Raw genomic sequence first — 21189 nt, forward strand, 5'->3', positions numbered from 1 at the left:
CATCCAATACATATGTATGACTAAGAGATATCTGTCCCTCTTATCTCAGTGGGAAGATCTTATACTGAAATACCAATCGGAGATTGGGGCCCAAATCTGGGTACCCCGTAAGCATGGGCGTAAAATCCGCTCCGCTCGCGAATTTTTCGGATTTTCGGCAAATTCGCAATCCGCGAACTCTCGCGAATTTGACGAAAATCCGTGAATCCGCTTGCGGCGGATTTTTTGCTTGGTTGCGGCGCGCGGCGTGGTGCACGGCGTTCACTTTCCGTCATTAAGCGTTTGCCGAGTTGTTTTTCTCGATCATATTTTTCTAGTGCCACGCCATTTTAGATCTTGCTGCGTGATCCCGCGGGAGTTTGGCGCCCGCGAATACGTAATCGCGGCTTGCCACCTTGCACAGTCCACCTCGCGAGAGTTCACAATTGCGAACACGTAGTTGCGGCGGAAAGGAACAATCTCGCACTCGCGAAATAGAGATTTTGCAATTCTGCACAAGAAAATCACCAGCAAACAGGATAAACCTTCAGAAAATTATGGATTTTATCAGAATCACTCCTCAGGTTGACATTTGCATGGCCTTTTTTTTTGCAAGGAGTCCATTTTTGGGGGGGGGGGGAGGAAGGAAGTGCCCCACAGTCTCCAACTTCCTGTTCCTGTCCAGCAGGCTCCTCCCAGTGCTTTGTCCATCTCCTGGTCACTTTCATTTGGATCTGGAGCTGGAAGGATTACTTTTTGTGGGTGCTGCTGGATATTTGGATTTGAGGCCTTTTTGACTGTCTTTGGATCACTTTTGGATTAGAAATCAACTTTCACAAGTAAGTTTGTTTGGGGCATTACAGTTGCTGCAAGTACAATTTTGGAACTTTTTCAGAGCATTAAATAAATTATATTGTGGATAGCCACAGTATCCAGTAGGACCAGGGTTGGTTAGGGGTGCATGATACAACTGTTTTGTTGAATTTAAACACCATTGAGGCCATGGATGGGCTGGGATTGTGCTGATTTTTGTCGTTTTTTTGGGCCTGCTGGTGTGGCCCGTGTTGCATGGGCCTAGTCTTTCTGTGGGGTGTCTTCTTGAATTTAAACATCATTGAGGCCATGGATGGGCTGGGATTGTGCTGATTTTATTGTTTTTTGTCGTTTTTTTGGGGCTGCTGGTGTGGCCTTTTGCCCAGGGGTGGTGGTGCATGGACTGAGTGTGCCTGTGGTGTGGTCTCACTCCCTTTAATGTAAACATCATGGATGGCATTGGATTGTGGTGATTTCTGGCTGGTTGTCTGTTTTTTGGGGGTGTACTGTTGATGTGGACTGGCCATGTGGGTGGTGGTGGTGGCCATCTTGAGTGCTGGCTGGTACAGGCAACATGTGCTTGGGGTGTAAGGGGCCATTTTGAAGAGAGGCAGTGTCTGAGGCCTGCACTTATTTTGCCTACTTTTCATCCATTATGCCCAGGGGTAGTGAGTGTTGCATGGGCCTAGTGTTTCTGAGGGGTGTCTTCTTGAATTTAAACACCATTGAGGCCATGGATGGGCTGGGATTGTGCTGATTTTATTGTTTTTTGTCGTTTTTTTGGGGCTGCTGGTGGGGCCCTTTGCCCAGGGGTGGTGACTTGCATGGGCCTAGTCTTTCTGTGGGGTGTCCTCTTGAATTTAAACACCATTGAGGCCATGGATGGGCTGGGATTGTGCTGTTTTTTGTTGTTTTTGTCGTTCTTTTGGGGCTGCTGGTGTGGCCTTTTGCCCAGGGATAGTGGTGCATGGACTGAGTGTGCCTGTAGTGTGGTCTCACTCTCTTTAATGTAAACATCCTGGATGGCATTGGATTGTGGTGATTTGTGGCTGTTTTTCTGTTTTTTTGGGGTGTACTGTTGATGTGGACTGGCTTGGGGTGTAAGGGGCCATTTTGAAGAGAGGCAGTGTCTGAGGCCTGCACTTATTTTGCCTACTTTTCATCCATTATGCCCAGGGGTAGTGAGTGTTGCATGGGCCTAGTGTTTCTGAGGGGTGTCTTCTTGAATTTAAACACCATTGAGGCCATGGATGGGCTGGGATTGTGCTGATTTTATTGTTTTTTGTCGTTTTTTTGGGTCTGCTGGTGGGGCCTTTTGCCCAGGGGTAGTGGTGCATGGACTGAGTGTGCATGTAGTGTGGTCTCACTCTCTTTAATGTAAACATCCTGGATGGCATTGGATTGTGGTGATTTTTGGCTGTTTTTCTGTTTTTTTGGGGTGTACTGTTGATGTGGACTGGCTTGGGGTGTAAGGGGCCATTTTTAAGAGAGGCAGTGTCTGAGGCCTGCACTTATTTTGCCTACTTTTCATCCATTATGCCCAGGGGTAGTGAGTGTTGCATGGGCCTAGTCTTTCTGAGGGGTGTCTTCTTGAATTTAAACACCATTGAGGCCATGGATGGGCTGGGATTGTGCTGAATGTTGTGTTTTTGTCGTTTTTTTGGGGCTGCTGTTGGGGCCTTTTGCCAAGGGGTAGTGGTGCATGGACTGAGTGTGCCTGTGGTGTGGTCTCACTCTCTTTAATGTAAACATCATGGATGGCATTGGATTGTGGTGATTTCTGGCTGGTTTTCTGTTCTTTGGGGGTGTACTGTTGATGTGGACTGGCCATGTGGGTGGTGGTGGTGGCCATCTTGAGTGCTGGCTGGTACAGGCAACATGTGCTTGGGGTGTAAGGGGCCATTTTGAAGAGAGGCAGTGTCTGAGGACTGCACTTATTTTGCCTACTTTTCATCCATTATGCCCAGGGGTAGTGAGTGTTGCATGGGCCTAGTGTTTCTGAGGGGTGTCTTCTTGAATTTAAACACCATTGAGGCCATGGATGGGCTGGGATTGTGCTGATTTTATTGTTTTTTGTCGTTTTTTTTGGGCTGCTGGTGGGGCCTTTTGCCCAGGGGTAGTGGTGCATGGACTGAGTGTGCATGTAGTGTGGTCTCACTCTCTTTAATGTAAACATCCTGGATGGCATTGGATTGTGGTGATTTTTGGCTGTTTTTCTGTTTTTTTGGGGTGTACTGTTGATGTGGACTGGCTTGGGGTGTAAGAGGCCATTTTTAAGAGAGGCAGTGTCTGAGGCCTGCACTTATTTTGCCTACTTTTCATCCATTATGCCCAGGGGTAGTGTTGCATACTTGCATGGCCCTAGTCTTTCTGTGGGGTGTCTTCAATGTAAACATCATGGATGGCATGGGATTGTGCTGATTTTTCTGTGTTTTGTCGATTTTTTGGGGTGTATAACTGAACTGATGTTCCTCTGTCTTCCATTGCTTTTAGGTGCACAAGACTCAAGAGAACCACCAGTGCCAGGAAGAAGTCCTGCAGCGGTGTGTGTGCGCAGCATAACGTCACGCGACGTCACGTCTGGACACAGACAACTCTGCAACTCGTGCAACTGCTGCCTGCTGTTCTGACCTGCTCTGAAGAAGATGGCCCCAAAAAAAGTTACCCGTAGCTCCTCTAGCAAGAAAGGTGCCAGTAAGGAGCAGAAGAAGCAAGTTACCAAGGACACTGGTGTGCCGCCCGCCCCTTTTTTTGGGAGTAAAAAAAAAAGTATGCCTGCAGCAGCAGCGGGATCTGCTCGGGACCAAGCTGCAGCAGCACCCCCGCTCCATTGGGCTCAGTGCCACCACCACCACCACGCCAACTTAAGTCCAAGCCCTTGAGTGCTGCAGAGGCAGCCAATCTACTTGTTCAATCACCATCGACCAGTGATGTTGGCTCATCGCAAGAAAGCAGCAGCAATGTCCCTCAATCAACACAGGTTTTTGTAGCTCATCTGACGAGTGTTGAACAACCACAGCCGCAACAACAATCACATGTGCAAGTACAAGCCCAAGTACATGTGGAAGGAGAGGCAGCGCAAGGAGATGCGCAAGCAGAGGTGCATGGAGGGTCACAAGTGCCTACAATAGTTGTTCCTCCCGAAGTAGGGGCACATCAGGAAATTGACAATCAAGGCGAGGTATCATTTGAGGAAGCCACTCCTCCTGATGATCATTCGTTGTCTTCCACACCCCTAGCAAGGAAGAGATCAAGGGTGGTGTCTACATCTTCTTCAAGCACACCTCCTTCTGATGATATGGATCAAACTTGGGAACCAGCACCACTGCCGTCTGACAGTGAGGCACACCATGATCTGACAAAGGTAGTTAAGCGTAAAAGGAAGCTCGTCCAAAGTCTCAGAGTTATGGAGTGTGATGAGGCTCAACAAGAAGTGGCGGATACTGCTGCTGATGAAGACTCTGACAACGACGACCCAGTCATCATAAAGGTCACTGCAGCCCCAGTGGGCATGCAGCAAACAGACATTTTGACCCTAGCCCGAAGAGCTGCTGAGCGTGATGATGATGATGTTGTCGATGAGGAGGCAGTGGAAACACCACAATCATTGGAGTTAAGTAGTACACCAACTCGTCCCGCTTCCATATTTCTTTCTGGCAAGAAGGGACCTCCATCCACCTCGACCTTAATTAGTGGCGGTGAAAGTGCACAACGTACAAAAGTTGGGCAATCCAGATCCTCCACTTCAACTGGCATTAGCTTCATGACCACCACCACCAGTATCGCCGTCTCCTCCAGGCCCCACAGACACTTCAAGTCCCCAGTTTGGGACTTCTTTACTGTTTGTCAAAAAAATCCAAAGTTTGCCATTTGTACCCTTTGTAAGCTTGCATTTAGTCGTGGTAAGTCAGGTACCAACTATGGTACCGGAGGCCAGAGAGGTCATCTTAGGAGACAGCACACTGTCCAATGGTTTGCGCACCTAGATGCGATCAAGGAAGCCCGAATTCAAGAAAACGTTGATGTTGCATCTGATGATGACGAGGAGGAAGAAGACGTGTTAAACACTTCCCTTACACCCAGTACCCCTGTCAGCAGCACACCCAATGTGAGGCACACTAAGAGTGTTGGAGCGAGTGAGACACCAACGCACAAAAGTTCACCAGCGAGCAAAATTGGGTCAACGAAGTCATTATCAGCCCGTAAATGCTTGTTCCAGAGCAACATTAGAACCATGTTTTCTTCAGACGTGCCATATGAACGCAACCACCCACTGACGCGTCTGTATAACACTAAGCTGGCTAAAATGCTAGCTGTGGACCTTCTCCCTTTTTCTTTTGTAGAAGCGGTAGGTTTTCTAGAATTAGTGGCAACGCTCTGCCCTAAATGGAAGGTTCCTAGCCGGTTCTATTTTGCCAGAGTTGCGGTTCCAGCACTACATGAAGATGTGCTGGAGGCGATTGGGGCAGCTTTGCAGAAGAGTGCTGTTCACACAATACATGTGACAACAGACATGTGGACCAGTGGCGCAGGCGCTGATTACATGTGCATCACTGCACACTGGGTCTCTTTTTCAGGTGTTAAAGCAAAGCTAAACGCAGGTGTTGACCCGGACCAAGTTTTCAAAGCTGCTCGGAAACATGCAACACTAGCCATGTTTGGCTTGGAGAAAAGTCAAACATCCGAAAACATTTTGGACGAGTTTAACAAAAAGGTCTCGAAAATGCTATCCCCCAAAAAACGCCAGATTGGTTATGTTTCCACGGATAATGGCGCCAATGTAGTTAAGGCCATGTCGCTGGGTGGCTATTTCAGAGTGCCGTGTTTGGCGCACTGTATCAACCTGGTAGTTCAAAAATTCTTGAGTGATAGAGACAGTGCGGCGTTCGCGGTAATGGCCACCTGCCGCAAAATGTGCAACCATTTCAGCCATTCTTTTAAGGCCCGGAAGCATCTGAGGAGGCTGCTACTTGAACGTCGAATGCCAGTGAAAGCACTCATCCAGGAGGTGGCAACACGTTGGAACTCAACCTTCTACATGCTTGAGCGTCTGTATGAGCAGTATACGGTACTCGATCACTATTTCTTAACAGAGGTTACATCGTCCTTTTGAGTTCTTCACGCGTGCAGTCAGCCAGGAGGACTGTAATTTGGGAAAAGCTATCCCATTGTTGTGCATGCTGGAGCACCAACTGATGGCGGTGTCTTCTGAGTTTGAAAAAGATGTAAAAAAAAAAGACCCTTTTATTTTGTCTGAGAAATTATTAGAGCGCCTACGTGGTGATGAACGTCTTCAAAAGATCAAGTCAGAACAGCATTACATTTGTGCTACTATTCTGGATCCACGCTACAAAAAGGCGCTGGCAGGCGAAGCATTCTTTCCTTTTACTGATGAAGATGTTCAAAAGTACAAACATTGGCTAGCCTGGTCAGCCAAGAGGTTTGAAAAAGAACGGCAGGTTATTGAAGGAGAAGGCAGTACATCAGCATCAGCATCAGCAGGCCATCCCCAGTCACAAGAATCCACTTCTGCACCTGTGGCTGGGGCACAAGAGACCTCTCAGCCGTTAAAGACACCGGCAACTGGATCATCTGCACCACACACAACAGTAACAGTGGCTGCTGTAGAGGATTGGCTAAGTTTGCTTGGGTATGGTTCTCGAAAAAAAGTCACAGGCACAGCAAAAAGTTAGCAAAGTGGAGGAACCGCTGATGACCTTGAGTCGATGGTGCAGGACTATCTGAATGACTCAACAGAGGTCTTTCTTAATGATGAGCCATTGCAGTATTGGCATGGCAAAAAACAATTGTGGCCACAGCTCTCCAACCTGGCTATAAACTACTTGTCTTGCCCACTCGCAAGTGTGTCTTCTGAACGTGTTTTCAGTGCTGCTGGTGGCATTGTAACTCCCAAACGGAGCCGCCTCTCGCCCAAAAATGTGGAGAGGCTAACAATGATCAAGATGAATCAGCACCTCATACCTCCAGATTACAAAGTACGAGAAAGCACGCCGCATGAAGACGAGGAGGACAGCAACGTAGATGAGGGAATTTGTTCTCTGTTCGGTGACGCTGACCTCATCCTGCCTGAATTCGCAGAGTATGATGACGAACTCTTATTCTTATTCCCTGACAGCGAGCCCTGAAAATGAGACAATGAATCAATAACTTTCTTTTTCGTCCTTATTCACTTTTATTCCTGTGTGTGTCTGTCTTTCTTTGTTTTGCACAGTTAATTTAATTCAAACTTTAATCACCTAACCACAAAAACAAGCCCATCAGCAGAACTGTCTTCACTTGTTTGCTTATTGATTTGAAGGTGCCGCAGTCTACATTCCTCAGGTTCACAAGTTCAGAAGAACATGCTCCTCTATCCTCCTCCTCCAGACTGCGATTTCCCTCAAAGCAGAGTGCTGGATTATGCCCAATGAAGAAAGACTCAGCACTTGTGGGGGTGTTCTACTTCTTTGCGGGTGAGTTGACGGCTTTGGGCCCATTGCTGTCAAGCTCTAATAATGGATAAAAGTGTTTTGGACCAAATATGAGGTGGAAATTTCTTGCCGTTTTTGCTGACTTGCTTGCCTTTGAGGTGCTCTTTGGCGGGGTTCCGGGTTTTTTTGGGTGAGTTTTGGGGTCTGGGGAGCACTGCTGCGACAGTCTCATCTTGATTGCATTTGCTTTTCAGGTAATCCGTGGTGGGAAACAGGAGTTATGATGATTGGTGACCTAGCTGCACAGCGCGTTTGGACGGAAGGCCGAGAGATATTGTAAGTATGAGATTTAGCTTTTTTGCTGTTTGGGGGTGTTGTCGCGTGCTTTTTTGCGAGTGGGTTGGCAGGTCTTGGCTGGGGCATTCCTGGGAAGGTCCAATACCGGATAGAAGTGTTTTGGACAAAAACCTTAAGGAAAAGCGTTTTTTTTGCTATTTCTTCTGACATCTTGCTCAATGTAGCGTTTTGGGGGGCTTCCTGCTGTTCGTGGGTGGGTTGCGGCCGGGGTCTCTGTCGAAGCACTGCTGCGACAGTCTAATCTTGATTGTATTTGCTTTTCAGGAAATCCGTGGTGGAAAACAGGAGTTATGATGATGACCTAGCTGCACAGCGCGTTTGGACCGAAGGCCGAGAGATATAGTAAGTATGAGATTTATCTTTTTCGCTGTTTGGGGGGGTTGTCGCGTGCTTTTTTGCGGGTGAGTTGGCGGGTCTTGGCTGGGGCATTCCTGGGAAGGTCTAATACCGGATAGAAGTGTTTTGGACAAAAACCTTAAGGAAAAGCGTTTTTTTTGCTATTTCTTCTGACATCTTGCTCAATGTAGCGTTTTGGGGGGCTTCCTGCTGTTCGTGGGTGGGTTGCGGCCGTGGTCTCTGTCGAAGCACTGCTGCGACAGTCTAATCTTGATTGCATTTGCTTTTCAGGAAATCCGTGGTGGAAAACAGGAGTTATGATGATGATCTAGCTGCACAGCGCGTTTGGACCGAAGGCCGAGAGATATAGTAAGTATGAGATTTATCTTTTTCGTTGTTTGGGGGTGTTGTTGCGTGCTTTTTTGCGGGTGGGTTGGCGGGTCTTGGCTGGGGCATTCCTGGGAAGGTCTAATAACGGATAGAAGTGTTTTGGACAAAATCCATAAGGAAACACCTTTTGGCACTTTTTGTAAGTTAGGGTTCGTTAGGGTTAGCCCTAGCAGCAGGATTGCATGTGTTTCGGGGTGTTCTATTGCAACGCAGTTCTGGGGTTTTAGAGCACTGTTGGAGCGATGCTGGCTATGGATACTTTTGCTTGCTTGCAACTTGCAAGTGGTTTGAATACAATCCACGGTCGGTAAGGGTGTATTTGGGCCTACTGTTACTTTCAAAGTACGTTTTGTCACCATTTTTCTGCTAGGCATCGTTTTTGGAGATCTGATTGGGGGTCTTCTACATTTTTGCGACTGGCTTTAGTAAGGGTCTTGGTGGGAGCATTGCTGGGAAGGTCAAATTGTGTTCTAAAACACAGTTTACAGTACACCTACCTTGAGGGGGAAGATCCGCTATAATATTTTGGCCATACTTATTTATCCTTAAAAAGGTGACTCAGACAGAGCACGCAATTTCAAAAATATTGTACTGTCTATTAGGGAAATCAAAGTGTGACTTTTTGCACCACACAGCGTACATACCTTTTATTTTTTTATCAGTGGTATTGTAATAGCACTTCCTGTTTTCCGTTCAATAATTACAGGCCGGGTTTCAGTCAACATCCGCCAGGCAGGCAGTGGACAGGGTGTCTTCTGTCAGTGGTCACCAACATTGATGGACGAAGCGTCAGCTGGAATGGAGGAGTGCCGCTAATAAGAGGAATTGTTTGCTGCATGCAACTTACTTACCAAATTCAACAGGACAACTCCAACAACATACAGAATACAGATACAGTATCCATTGTTTTCTTCTATGAGTGTGACTGCATGTGCTTAGCTTTAGTTTGTACCAAAAGATTTCTTTATCTTCAATTATTGTTTGTCCAGGCTGTGCATTTTTTTTCTTCTCTCCACAAAACCTACCCAAAAAGAAACCCCCATTCCCATCCATTTTCCAAACCCTAACCCTCTTCCCCCGGGCTGTGTTGTTTTGCTTGATGTCTGACTAAAATGACATCAATAATTCCACACACTTGCTGGGGAGGATAAGGTCATAGCAACAGGCTGGCGAAGGAATACGAGGATATCTTCTAGACTTACTCAGCTTCAGTACTATTTCTTCTAGTAGTAGGAGCCAATGTCAAATAAATTCAACGCAAGTACTAGTTATACTTGCAAGCAAATACTTTACCATTTGTTAGGCTACATTATGGCACTGTTCTAGTGTACTGTCACCTGCTATATTCTCGATCGTACCGTAACTGTTGTAATGCTACAGTAAGGACAAACCAGGAAACGTTTTCTTTTTTTCCATAGGCATGCAACTGCCACTGTGTCACACCACTAGTACCACCGCAATGAGGAAATTTCACCCGCCCAGGATTGCCAACGTTAATCCCCATTTCACGTGGAGCCAGCCCTGGGCCTAGCCCTAATTTCTAACACAAATTACAGGTAAGATAAGCGTTTGGTGGGAGGTAGTATAATGGAGTATTAGGACTAGACGAGAGATTGACGGTAGTACTACTAAAGTCCTACGACGGTTCAGGAAAACAAACTTACTGTTACACCCCCGTCCCCCACCCACCAGACTGAAAAGCAGTAAAAAACAGGTATGGTCAGATAAAGTTCAAAAAAGTATATTTATGTAGCCCTAACAAAATAATCTCCCTCAAGACCCTCCCTAACCCCAACGATTGTCTTTGAAAAGTCCCAAAAAGAACCCAACTCCCAAATCCCACCCCCCAAAAGTCTCTAAAAAAAGGGCAAGGGACACTCCACTACTGGAGGGTGCTGGTGAATTTTGCGGCCAGGGCATCATACTCCTTGCGGAGGGTGGCAAGGTCGAAGCGGAGGCCCTCCACCAAGTTCTTGTACGTAAGGACCTCCTGCTCCAGGTAGGACATTCGGACTCCTAGGCGGCGCTGGCGTGCCTTGCAGCTCCTGTGGGGGGCAGCTGGTCTTTCTGCTGCTTGGCGGTGGCGGTTGGCTTTCTTAGCCCGGCTCCGTACCGCTGGAGCACTGCGCATGCTGGCGGCCCGTGGGGTCACGGAGGAGGATGCAGCTGTCCCAGTCGAGGATGTTGTGGTGGTTGCACCGGTCGACTGCGTGTCCTCCTCCTCCTCCAGGGCCACCAGCCGCCGATATTCGGCGACAGTGGCATCCAGCCTTCGTTGCCGGGCCATTCGAGCCTGCTCCCTCCGTGATGTTGATTTGGAAGGAGCAACTATATGAAGAAAGAAAGACATAGTCTGTAACCAATGCTCCTTAGCATTAATAACACAAAGTGAATGAGCCGAAAGCTGGGTCACAGTACAAGTAGCAAATTGAAAGCACAGTACATAACTATTGAGGACAGTATCTATGTAACCTCCCACTTCTGCATCCTTGCTCTAACATTAGTGGTAGTTTAATGAACAAATTCTACGACCACTATGGACTTCCATTACAGTCGACTATGACAGTACCCCAGTCTTATTCTTCTTCTTCTCTCTTGTTTAGGAAAATTGGTACGTTATCTTATGCAAGCCGGCAGAATGGCAGCACAGTAAACTTGCACCCGAGAAAAACAGTTGCACACCATGATGAGTGAGACACACTGGCGTTACTGTACCGGTCCAGTACATGCAGGTGGTGAAGCTATTACTTTTCTATTACGGGTGGCACTGAGAATACTCTGTTACAAGGGCTACTGCTTAATTAATTTACCTTTCACCCTACAGTGCAAATGAGTACTAGAAAAGGAAAATGAAGAAGCTAAATAATTTGATTATCTATCACTTCACATGGGACGTATTTGATGACATATGGGTTGACTTTAGGTGCTTTGCTTAATATTGAGTGAACAGTGATACACCCACACATGAATGACGTACTACAACTAAACTAAAGTTATTAGGAGGGGTACGGAGTGTCCACCGTAATAACCGGATATATGCTGTGCTTGCAGTTGCAATACAAATTACTGCTACTATTCATGGTAGTATTGGACACATTTACAATTTCTTTTCCTTGCCTTCCCTACACTGGAACGGACGTGCGGGTGCGGTGGTACATGCTCTTCAAGGTAACACTTAGTTCATCCAGCGACCATCTACTCTCTCTAGATACACATGTGCTATCTAAGAGTCAGAGAATACCATGCTCCAGGCATCCATTCATTCAAAGTATACGCACACATACAGTTTCTGTTTCACCCACCCAGGCTGCTGTCCTTCCACCCATCCTTGCTTCATCATTGACCCAGTCATGCACCATACCATATTCTTTCCTTCCCAGCCACCTCGGGGGCCAAGCAAACACATATCGTTCTTCTTTGCCAGCCATCATAAAATTTCGCGTCCCACTTACTTACACCCTTCTTTCGCTTTTCGTTCATCCCATCCATCACATTCATCTAAGATCTTATTGGGATTCTTCTCACCAAAAACTTCACAGCTAAGTCGGAGTACATTTCGAGGAGGCTACTACCTGGTTGATTTGTAATACACCTGTGCAGAAAGCACACTATGCAGTCTTCAATCTCAATAAGTAAGGAATATATAGCTTACCTGTTCCCGCCACCACCGTGGGAACCCCCACAGGACCGTCCGCCGGCTCTTGCACCGCTTCCTCCCCAGAGTCCTCCGAGTCCTCGCCCAACACCGCCACCTCCGCGCTGGCCCCGCCACCAGATGTTCCACCTACAAAGTACATTTAAGAATGTTAGAATACACCACTCACTCACTACTATATAATATTTGGTCTAGGAGTAATAAAGAAATGTTAAAAAAACAGAATACAATGTAATAATTTGTGACTGTCTACTCTAAAGTAAAAATGTCCCTTTTTCCAGGGAAGGCTGTTGTCTTGCTGCACTTTTATGCACAACTGATGAATGCTTGCTTTTTATTTTTAACACGCACCACTTTTTCTCCTAACAGACAGAAGCTTGACTTCTAAGAACACGAGTCCAGGATCAAGTTCAAACCAGGTGAGAGCTTGGCTCGACCACAAGAAATGTGTCCAATTAATCATCAGCACTAAGCACTTTTCCGTTTTCAGTTAAATAGTTTTATGACAAAGTTGATTTTAATAAATGTGTTTACCTTTAATAAAGCTATTAAACTTAAATAGACTCTGTGGTTTTTGGTCCTCCAGACTAGAGTGGATGAGCTAAAGGTTTTGGAATTTTTGCAAGCATGAGTGCCTCTGACACTTCTTGACTGTGACTCCGTACTCTTGTCCTGCGTAGGATAATCTAAAGATCATTGGGGATCAATCATCGGTGACTTCGGGAGCTAAATGACTCTGCCACACTATCTAGTCAGTAAGGAGACAGTGCATAGAGCTATTGCTGAATAGAATGGGAGTACAATGGAATTGCCAAATGTCCAATCTTAGTTAGCTACACAGACAGACTAATAAGAATAATCTAGTAATACCACATGGAGTCATATTCGAGGCAGGATAAGAATTTATATCCAGTCTAAAAGAAGATCAAAGACGATTTAGAAAAAATCGAATGAGGAACGCTAGGAAAAAATAGGTACTCTTTATTAAAATTTAAACTTACTGGGGCCAGCAAAGGAGCCCTCGCCTGCCCGATCCTGGCCTGCATCCTCCTGAACAGCACCCTCCTCCTGTGTCCTCTTGCCCTTGGGGGGAGCTGATGTACAACATGAAAGAAAGAAAGACCAGAAAACATGGATGAGATTTGTCAACCAAATCAAACATTTCAAAAGAACAATAACAAAATATTTTGGAGAAATAGCAAATAGATAGACAACTATTCCACGGGATCTATCTCATGTGGTATACTACGTTATTCGTATTGCCTGATTTGCGGACCGTTGACTTAGAAAGTTCCTATGTAACTCAATAAACAGACTACTAAAGAGGTTTGCCTAGGCCTGGCAGGCAGCAGTCCGCAGCACGCGAAGTGACAGACAAAGTCCATCCTGCTTGCAGATCAGTGAATACTCAAACTATCAATCCACCGACCACCGCCACTATTTCTTCTTATAGCCATGTGTCTAAAGGAAGGACTGGACTTCAGTCTGTTGGGGCTGATTTAGAAGTCCCTTGCGGCTCATTTTCCTCCATTGTTGCATGACTTTTGTGACGCAGCGGCAGAACAAAAGACTCGCCATGGTGTTGGTGCGGCGTATATATGCATCACGTTGTAAAGCCCTGCGCCATCAGGGGGCGTTCCGGCGCAAGGGAGGGCGTGCCTGCGCAGGAACGAATCCTAAAAGTGGCTGAGGGAAATCTACAAGATGTCAATCAGTCACTTTTAGGACAATGATGCATGACTCAAACCCTGCGCGCTTGAAGCCGACGTACAGCTTGATGCAGCATTGGGGAGATAGGGTACCCCAGAGCATTTCTGGAGCTGCGCCATCGTTGGCACGCAACTCCAGCAATGCGCCGCCTTTACGGCACAGATGCGTAAGGCTTCTGTGACATTTTGGGCCAATGGGTGGTGGTGGCATGGCACACAATTACTGCCGCACCCCTGCTACTTTGCAGGGATGCGCCGGTAATTGAAAATATGACCCTTAGTGTCTAGCATTACGCAGTTCTTATCTTTACACTACACTCATACATAATTTCTCAGGCCAATGAAATGAACACAAAATACAAAACAAATAAGCATAGTAGCAAGCAAGGCTACTGAGAAGGAGAGCAGTGCACCTGAAATGCATAGAAGATTTTGAAATATAATTTACCTACAATGTAATCGGCAGCATTATTGCTCTTGGTAAAGAACAAAGATTTGCAAATGACAGAGCCGGATAAAACAGAGTAGTGATGAATAGCTACTACTACTCACCAAGCCCGGGGACCTCTACGCCGAGCGCGTCCAGCAAGTCCCGCTCCCGGTCCATGACATCTGTCCAGCGGTGGGTGGCCTGGTTATACGTGCGCCGGACCCCAGAGAGCTTAAACATGGCCCGGCACACCTTCTCCCACCGCTTCCGGCGCTCCCGGATGCCATAGCCGGTTGCGATCTTGCCGCCTCCCAGGATCGTCTTGGGGAGGCGGCGCTGGACGTGGAAGATGAGTGCGGCCACCTCCTCCGCGCTAAAGATCTCCCGTGGCACCACTTGCTCCCCCCTCAAACGCCCGCACGGGAGCTGGTCACGGGGTGCGGGACCCTTCCCCTTCTCAGGGTGCTTCCCGGCTCCCTTTACCATGGTCTGGGCAGAAATAAAGTTAAATGATAAAGAAGAAATAGAATAGTGAAGACGAAAAGAAAAGAGTTTAAAAAAGTAGTTTAAAAGTAACTAAAAGCAGCAGAAAACACAAAAATATAGAGCTAGAAAAATAGAGGGATGGATTAATAAGTAAAATAGATCAAATAAACTTCAAACAAGCAGAGGATGGCAGAGATTCAGAGAGGATACAGAAAGCATGCCCAGAACCATAGCAATGAATGAGAAACAAGATGGCCGCGCCCGTTCCCGACCGCGTGGGTAAGTTCGCGCGAGATTTTCCTCGCGAGCACGCGCGAAATTGTACTAGCGAGCAGCACAGTTTGCGAGATTACACATAGCGGCCGGAAACGGAATTACGTCACACAAACAAGATGGCCGCGCCCGTGTACGACCGCTAGGGTAGCTTGGCAAACGTATAGCTACAAGCGCCTCGCGAACACGCACAAAATCACGCGAACATACACGTCGCAAAGAAAAACTTAGTGTATTCGCAAGCATTCGCGGCTTCCGAAATCGATCTCGAACGGATTCGCGCCCCAAAAAACGCGCGAAATTGCAGAAAAACGATTTTTGCTAAACTGAAAGCAATGAGCAGGTGCAAAAGTTCAAACTTAACATTAGTAAAATTCACTCTAGTGCTTCCTGAGGGGCCCCTCCAGAGTTTGCAACTATTCTATGACCCTGCTATGACCCAAACAGCAGGCTCATAGAATAGCTACAAGTAGACCATAAAGGTCCTGGGGAAAAAAATTGCACTGCAACAGAAAGCAAATTACAGATAAGGAAGGAAGCAGGTGCCAGCCAGACTGGAACTTTCAAAATAACTGACACATTAATCAACCCCAAATTAATTCATGGCAGTTGAAGTAGGGGAGGTGTGCTTGCTTTTTTCAACCCCCATAAACTACAGTGATAAACAAACCTAATGGGTGGCAGTGAGGATGTACCAGAGGGTGGCATGGGTGTCCCAGAGGGTGGCAGTGGTGAAACAGAGGGTGCTGTGAACCTGTGATGATAAACCAGATGTAGAAACAACATAGTCGCGGCCGTTGCGAGCCGAAAAGTAAGTTCGCAATTGCGAAATTGTCCCAAAATCCGCGTGAACGCTCGCCAACACAAAAAACGGGAAAATCCGCAAATCCGCGAGAGTTCGCGTATTCTCGCGGATTGCGAATCCGTAAATACGCAAATTCGCGTACGCGAGATCCGCTAGATCCGCCCATGCTTCCCGGGCTTTAGCTTTCCTACCTCTTGTGTTATATATAGCTATCTCCTGTTTGTATATGGCAAGAAATCGGCTAAGCCCCATCTGAAAAGTGGGTACATTTGAATCCTTCCATCGGGCCGCCAGGATAATGCGGAAGACGGCAGTTCCCAGGAAAACAATCCTCCTTTCCTTCATACTATAACCTAAGGATTCATCGTGGCCTAGAAGATATAATGTAGCAGAGGATCTAAGATTCCGCCCAAAAATTTGGGCCCAAAATCCTCCAATCATTGTCTGTAGAATATCAAGTTTCGGACACTCAGCAAACATGTGGATTAAATTTGCTTGTCCCTGTCTACATCTTGGGCAGCAATCATCTACCCACAGTCCCCACGTAAAAAGTTTAGACGGAGTAAAATAAAGATTATAAATGGTTTTATAATATTGTGCTTTAAGGTTAGGTGCTAAAAATAATGTTGTATAAAGGGTTAAGGAATAGTCAATATCAACATCTGGATTTCTGAGTTTTAGCGCCCAAGACCTCTCAACACGATCTAGATCATCAGTAGAGGATTCAGAGAGTGTGTCATATACGGTGCCTATCCTGGTAGCTGGTTTCCCAATAATAGAGAAGAAGTGAAAACTATCTAAATTAATATTGAGTTTGGGGTTGCGGATACTGGTAAAGACTTGGAAATATTTTAAATAGTCTGTGGATGGAATATCAAATCTCTGCTGTAACCCTTCAAAAGATGGAATAACATTCTGTCCTAAAAAGTCACCTAGTGTATAAATACCTAGATTCTCCCATTTCCTGGATATAAAGTCGTTTAAACATGATGGTATGATCTTACTATGCCATAGAGAGGTATATCTAGTTATTTTTGGTATGCCTAGTTGTTTAGAGGCAAGTTTCCAAATTTTCCACGAGTCACCAATCACCTTAAATTTGGTCTTTTTATAATATGATGTTTCAAGTTGTTTCAAAAATAATCCTTGACATCTATCACCTAACCCAAGTTCAAAGATAGAAGGAATATAGGAATCTATATTGGATGGATTAGAAGGTTTAACTTTAAAGAGCGGGCCCATTTGCTGGAGTAGTGTCGCCCAAAGATAAAATGTCAAATTCGGGATACCCAGGCCACCTCTATGTAGGGGGAGAGTTAGGAATGGTAGCGCTCTCCTAATTTTTCCAAAACTCCATATAAATTTGGATATTGTAGAATCGATGATTTTAATAGTACTACTGTCAGCCATCAGTGGAATAGCCTGAAATAAATAAAGTATTCTAGGAAAAATACTCATTTTAATATAATTCGCTCTCCCAATTATTGATAGATGTAGATTATCTACCCTCTTAAGCTCAGTTTTTATTTGCTTAATCAAAGGATCTTAATTAAGCCTATTAATCTCTTTCACCTCTGAAGATATATTTACACCGAGATATATTGCATTTTTAACTTTGTTGGGGCAATCATATATGATGTTATTTGTGCAAAGAACCATAGTTTTGTCCCTATTAAGGGAGTAGCCAGAGTAGGAACCGAAAGCCTGGGTTATTTGCTCTATTTCTTCTACTGCGTCAGCCGGATTGGTTGTAAGCACGGCAATATCGTCGGCGTATGCTAAAATTTTAGTAGAATATAGACCCACCTTAACTGGTTGAATTTGAGGGGAAGTAAGAAGTTTTAAGATTAAAGGATTAATTACTAGGGCAAATAGTATCGGGGAGCAGGGGCAGCCCTGTCTAGTGCCTCTTTGTACCTCAACAAACTCTGACTCAAAGCCACCGATGGATTGTTTAGCCCTAGGGTTGATATACAGGGCTTTTATGGCTTTAATAAAGCCTGGTCCAAAGTTGTTAAATTCCATAATGTCCCATAGGAACCGCCAAGACACTCGATCGAATGCTTTTTCGGCGTCGAGAAGGATCATCGACATTTTTCCCCCCGTGGCGCCCATGATGTCAAATAGGGAGATGACTCTATGGGTATGATCAGTCGTACCCCGCCCAGGGATAAAGCCATGTTGCCACGGGGATACGAGATGTTCGATGACCCCCCTCAACCGATTTGCGAGTATCTTGGCGTATAACTTTGAGTCCGAGTTTATGAGGGAAATAGGCCTATATGAAGATGGAAGCTGAGGAGGTTTTCCCTTTTTTGGGAATATCGCTATGTTCGTGTGTTTCCAAGACTCTGGTGAGTTTGAGTGGTATTGAACCCCCAGAAACAAGTCTAATAGGTGGGGTAGTATCTGTTTGCCCAGCAATTTATATAGATCTAAAGGAATCTTGTCAGGACCAGCCGCCTTCCCGTTAGCAAGCTCTGATAGTGCAATCTCCAACTCTGATATTGTAATTTCTTTTTCTAGATCTTCCTTAATTGCATGATCTAATTTTCTAGATAACTCTAGTTCAGGCACTCACTCATTAAGAAAAATTTTCGTGTCTCTGGTAGGTAGATGGTCATTTTCCTTTTGATAGAGTTTTTGATAATATTTATGGAATACACCTACGATATCTTGAGTGGAGGTATATTGTTGTCCCTCATATTCAATATTCTTTATTTTATTATATGTTTGCTTTTGTCTAGTTTTGAGAGCTAATTGTCTCCCTACATTTTCTCCTGCTTCATAAAGCCTATTCCTATTGGATTGATAGATTTCCGCAGCTTTTTGAGTTAGCGAGCTGTTAATTTCTGTTTTTAAGATCAGTAATTTTTCCAGTGTATCAGAGGTTAATATACCTTGTTGTATTTGACTAGCGTGTAGTATTTCCAGGTTAGTGAGCTCTGTGTTAAGCTGTTTATCGATGTTATTTTGAGTTTTCTTACGATTAGCTACAAACGCTATAGTCTCCCCCCTCGTCGCTGCCTTAAAGCAATCCCAAACAGTGAATCTAGGTGCGCTATATCGATTATAATCAAAGCAAGATTGGGGCCATGACGTTATATGATTTATATAGTCTTGGTTAGCGAGGAGCTTGCGATCAAATGACCATTGAGTATTAGGTCTGTTAAAGCTCTCCAATTCAAAAATTAACGTAAGCGCGTTGTGGTCAGAGATGGTTTTGGGGGATTTAAATATGTCTATTAGGGCCGTCTTCTGTAGTGATGTCATGATGTAATCAAGTCCGATATACTTATTGTGGGGGTAAGAGTAATACGTGAAGCCATTAACATTGTGCTTCAGCACGTCCCAGGTATCCAATAGGTCGTGACTGTCCATCAGATGGGATACTGCCCTATAAACTTTAGGTTTACGGCCGTTATAATTCTGTGGGAGTCTGTTGTTTAATAACTTTCCTATATTTATATTAAAGTCCCCACACACAATGAGTGGTCCAGGCCAAGAGGCCAGTTCTAATTCCAGATCGTTAAAAAGTTGTGGGTCGACGAAATTAGAACCGTATAGTGAACAGATGGTAATATCCGACTCTAATTGAACCACAACCCACCTACCATATTTATCAACAAGACGACGTCTGGGAACCCCAAAACCGGGTTTGGCCAAAAAAGCGACTCCACGTATTTTGGATGTTTGGGAAGTTGAGGCAATCAAGTTATATCCAGGTATTTTTAGTAAGTTTTTATCACTCTCAACTATATGAGTCTCCTGAATACACAGAATGTCGACAGGATCCTGATGCAATAATTGAAAGAGTTGAGCCCTTTTTTTCCCATCATTGAGACCAGCAACATTCCAACATAGCAATTTTACTCTCCCCATTGAAAGGTGTTCCCCATTAAACCGGCACCATCTAGGAAAAATAATTTACTCCAACACTGTACATTTTTACAATCAATAATAATGCTGATATTCAAATCCCAGTTCAGGTTAATCAAGATGTATAACATGTGATTCCTAATATTTAAAGAATTTAAGAAAACCAATACACTTTTGACGGTTCTTATGCTATAGATCATGCTCATTTTTTTGTTTTTTCCCCCCATTTCATCCTCCCCCTCCCCGATCCTCCACACCCCTACATCCCACCCCCCACCCTTCCCCACCCACATAGTGAGGCATTAGACTCTATAAGAGTCTTTAGTGATGGAGAGACATTCCCAAACCAGACCTAGACTAAAGATACATAGAAAAAGAACAGAAAAGAAAAGAAACACAGCCAAGAAAAGAAACAAATAGAAAAAAAAAAAAATATATATATATATATATATATATATATATATATATATATATATATATATATATATATATATATAATATATAGAGAGAAAGAAAGAGATGGGTTAGCCTAACATGTCTAAATATATAGTCTATAAAGTGTCTCGTACACCCTTTTTTTTTTTTTCTCCTTTTTTTTCTTCCTCTTCTTTCCCCCTTTTTTTTCCCTCCTTTATATTCTTTCCCCACTACTTTCTAGTCCAGTATCCGTGCTTCCAGCCTTCTTGTCTTCTCGTTTTTCCCAACGAATAGCCACAAAACAAAAAAAACAAAAAAAATGTTTTTCCTTCCCTTCCTTACTTATTTTTTATCACTATTAGGTCAGAGTGTCTAGGAACTCTTTAGCTTTTATTTCGGAGGTGAAAAATTTGGTCTGACCGTTGTAAAGTACTTTCAATTTGGCTGGATTGTTGAGGTAGACTTGTGCTTTCTTCTCTATAAAAGGTTTAATAAGCTGTCGAAGGCGCCACCTCCTTTCCACCGTAGTGTGGCAGAAGTCCGGTCTCACAAAATAGGAAATAGTATCCCTAGTCCGTCGAGCTTCTGGCCTATCTTTATCTGAGATGGCTTGTCGGAGAAGAAAGTTTCCAAAAAATACCAGGACTGCTCGTGGATAGTTTCCCTGTTTTACGGTGGGTTTTAGAGTAAATGGAGTTCTATGCACCCGTTGTACCTCCGATTCCCAGTTCCACGTAGAGAGCTCAGGAAGTGTGTCTTTAAAGAGTTGGATGATAAAGGCTCGGATATCAGCGCCTTCGATATTTTCCGGTATTCCAAGGATGCGTAAGTTATTGCGTCGGAGGCGATTTTCCATATCTTCGAGCTTCCATCTGACATCCCTTAGCTCCGCTTCATGTGACTCAACCAATTCCTGTGTGGCTGTAGCTTCTGCCTCATTGACGACTATACGGTCCTCCATCTCCGTCATTCTAGCGTTGAAGGTATTAACTGATTTTGATAATTTACGCACTACGCCCTGTACCTTATGTAAAGCTATTTGCGCCTTGCGCCCATCCCTTGATGTTTCCTCTCGATGGGAGGCAATAGCTTGGAGGACTGTGTCCATCACCGTGGAGAGCGTAGCATCTTGTTGATGGGGGGACCCCCGTTGCGTCGGGCGTGACCCAGTGGCATGCTCTTGAGAGCCCAGTGCCGTAGAGGGGGAGTAGTCCCATACTAACCCCCGA

General features: G+C 45.0%; 1 pseudogene; it reads right to left on the reverse strand.

The window, feature by feature from the left end:
* The window catches only part of LOC144798036 (lactoylglutathione lyase pseudogene), a 51657-nt pseudogene extending 30727 nt beyond the window's left edge, over nucleotides 1–20930 (reverse strand).
* Between the last annotated feature and the right edge of the window lie 259 nt (nucleotides 20931–21189).

Source organism: Lissotriton helveticus, chromosome 12 (genome assembly GCF_964261635.1).
Source record: "Lissotriton helveticus chromosome 12, aLisHel1.1, whole genome shotgun sequence".
In the NCBI taxonomy this organism is placed as follows: Eukaryota; Metazoa; Chordata; class Amphibia; order Caudata; family Salamandridae; genus Lissotriton; species Lissotriton helveticus.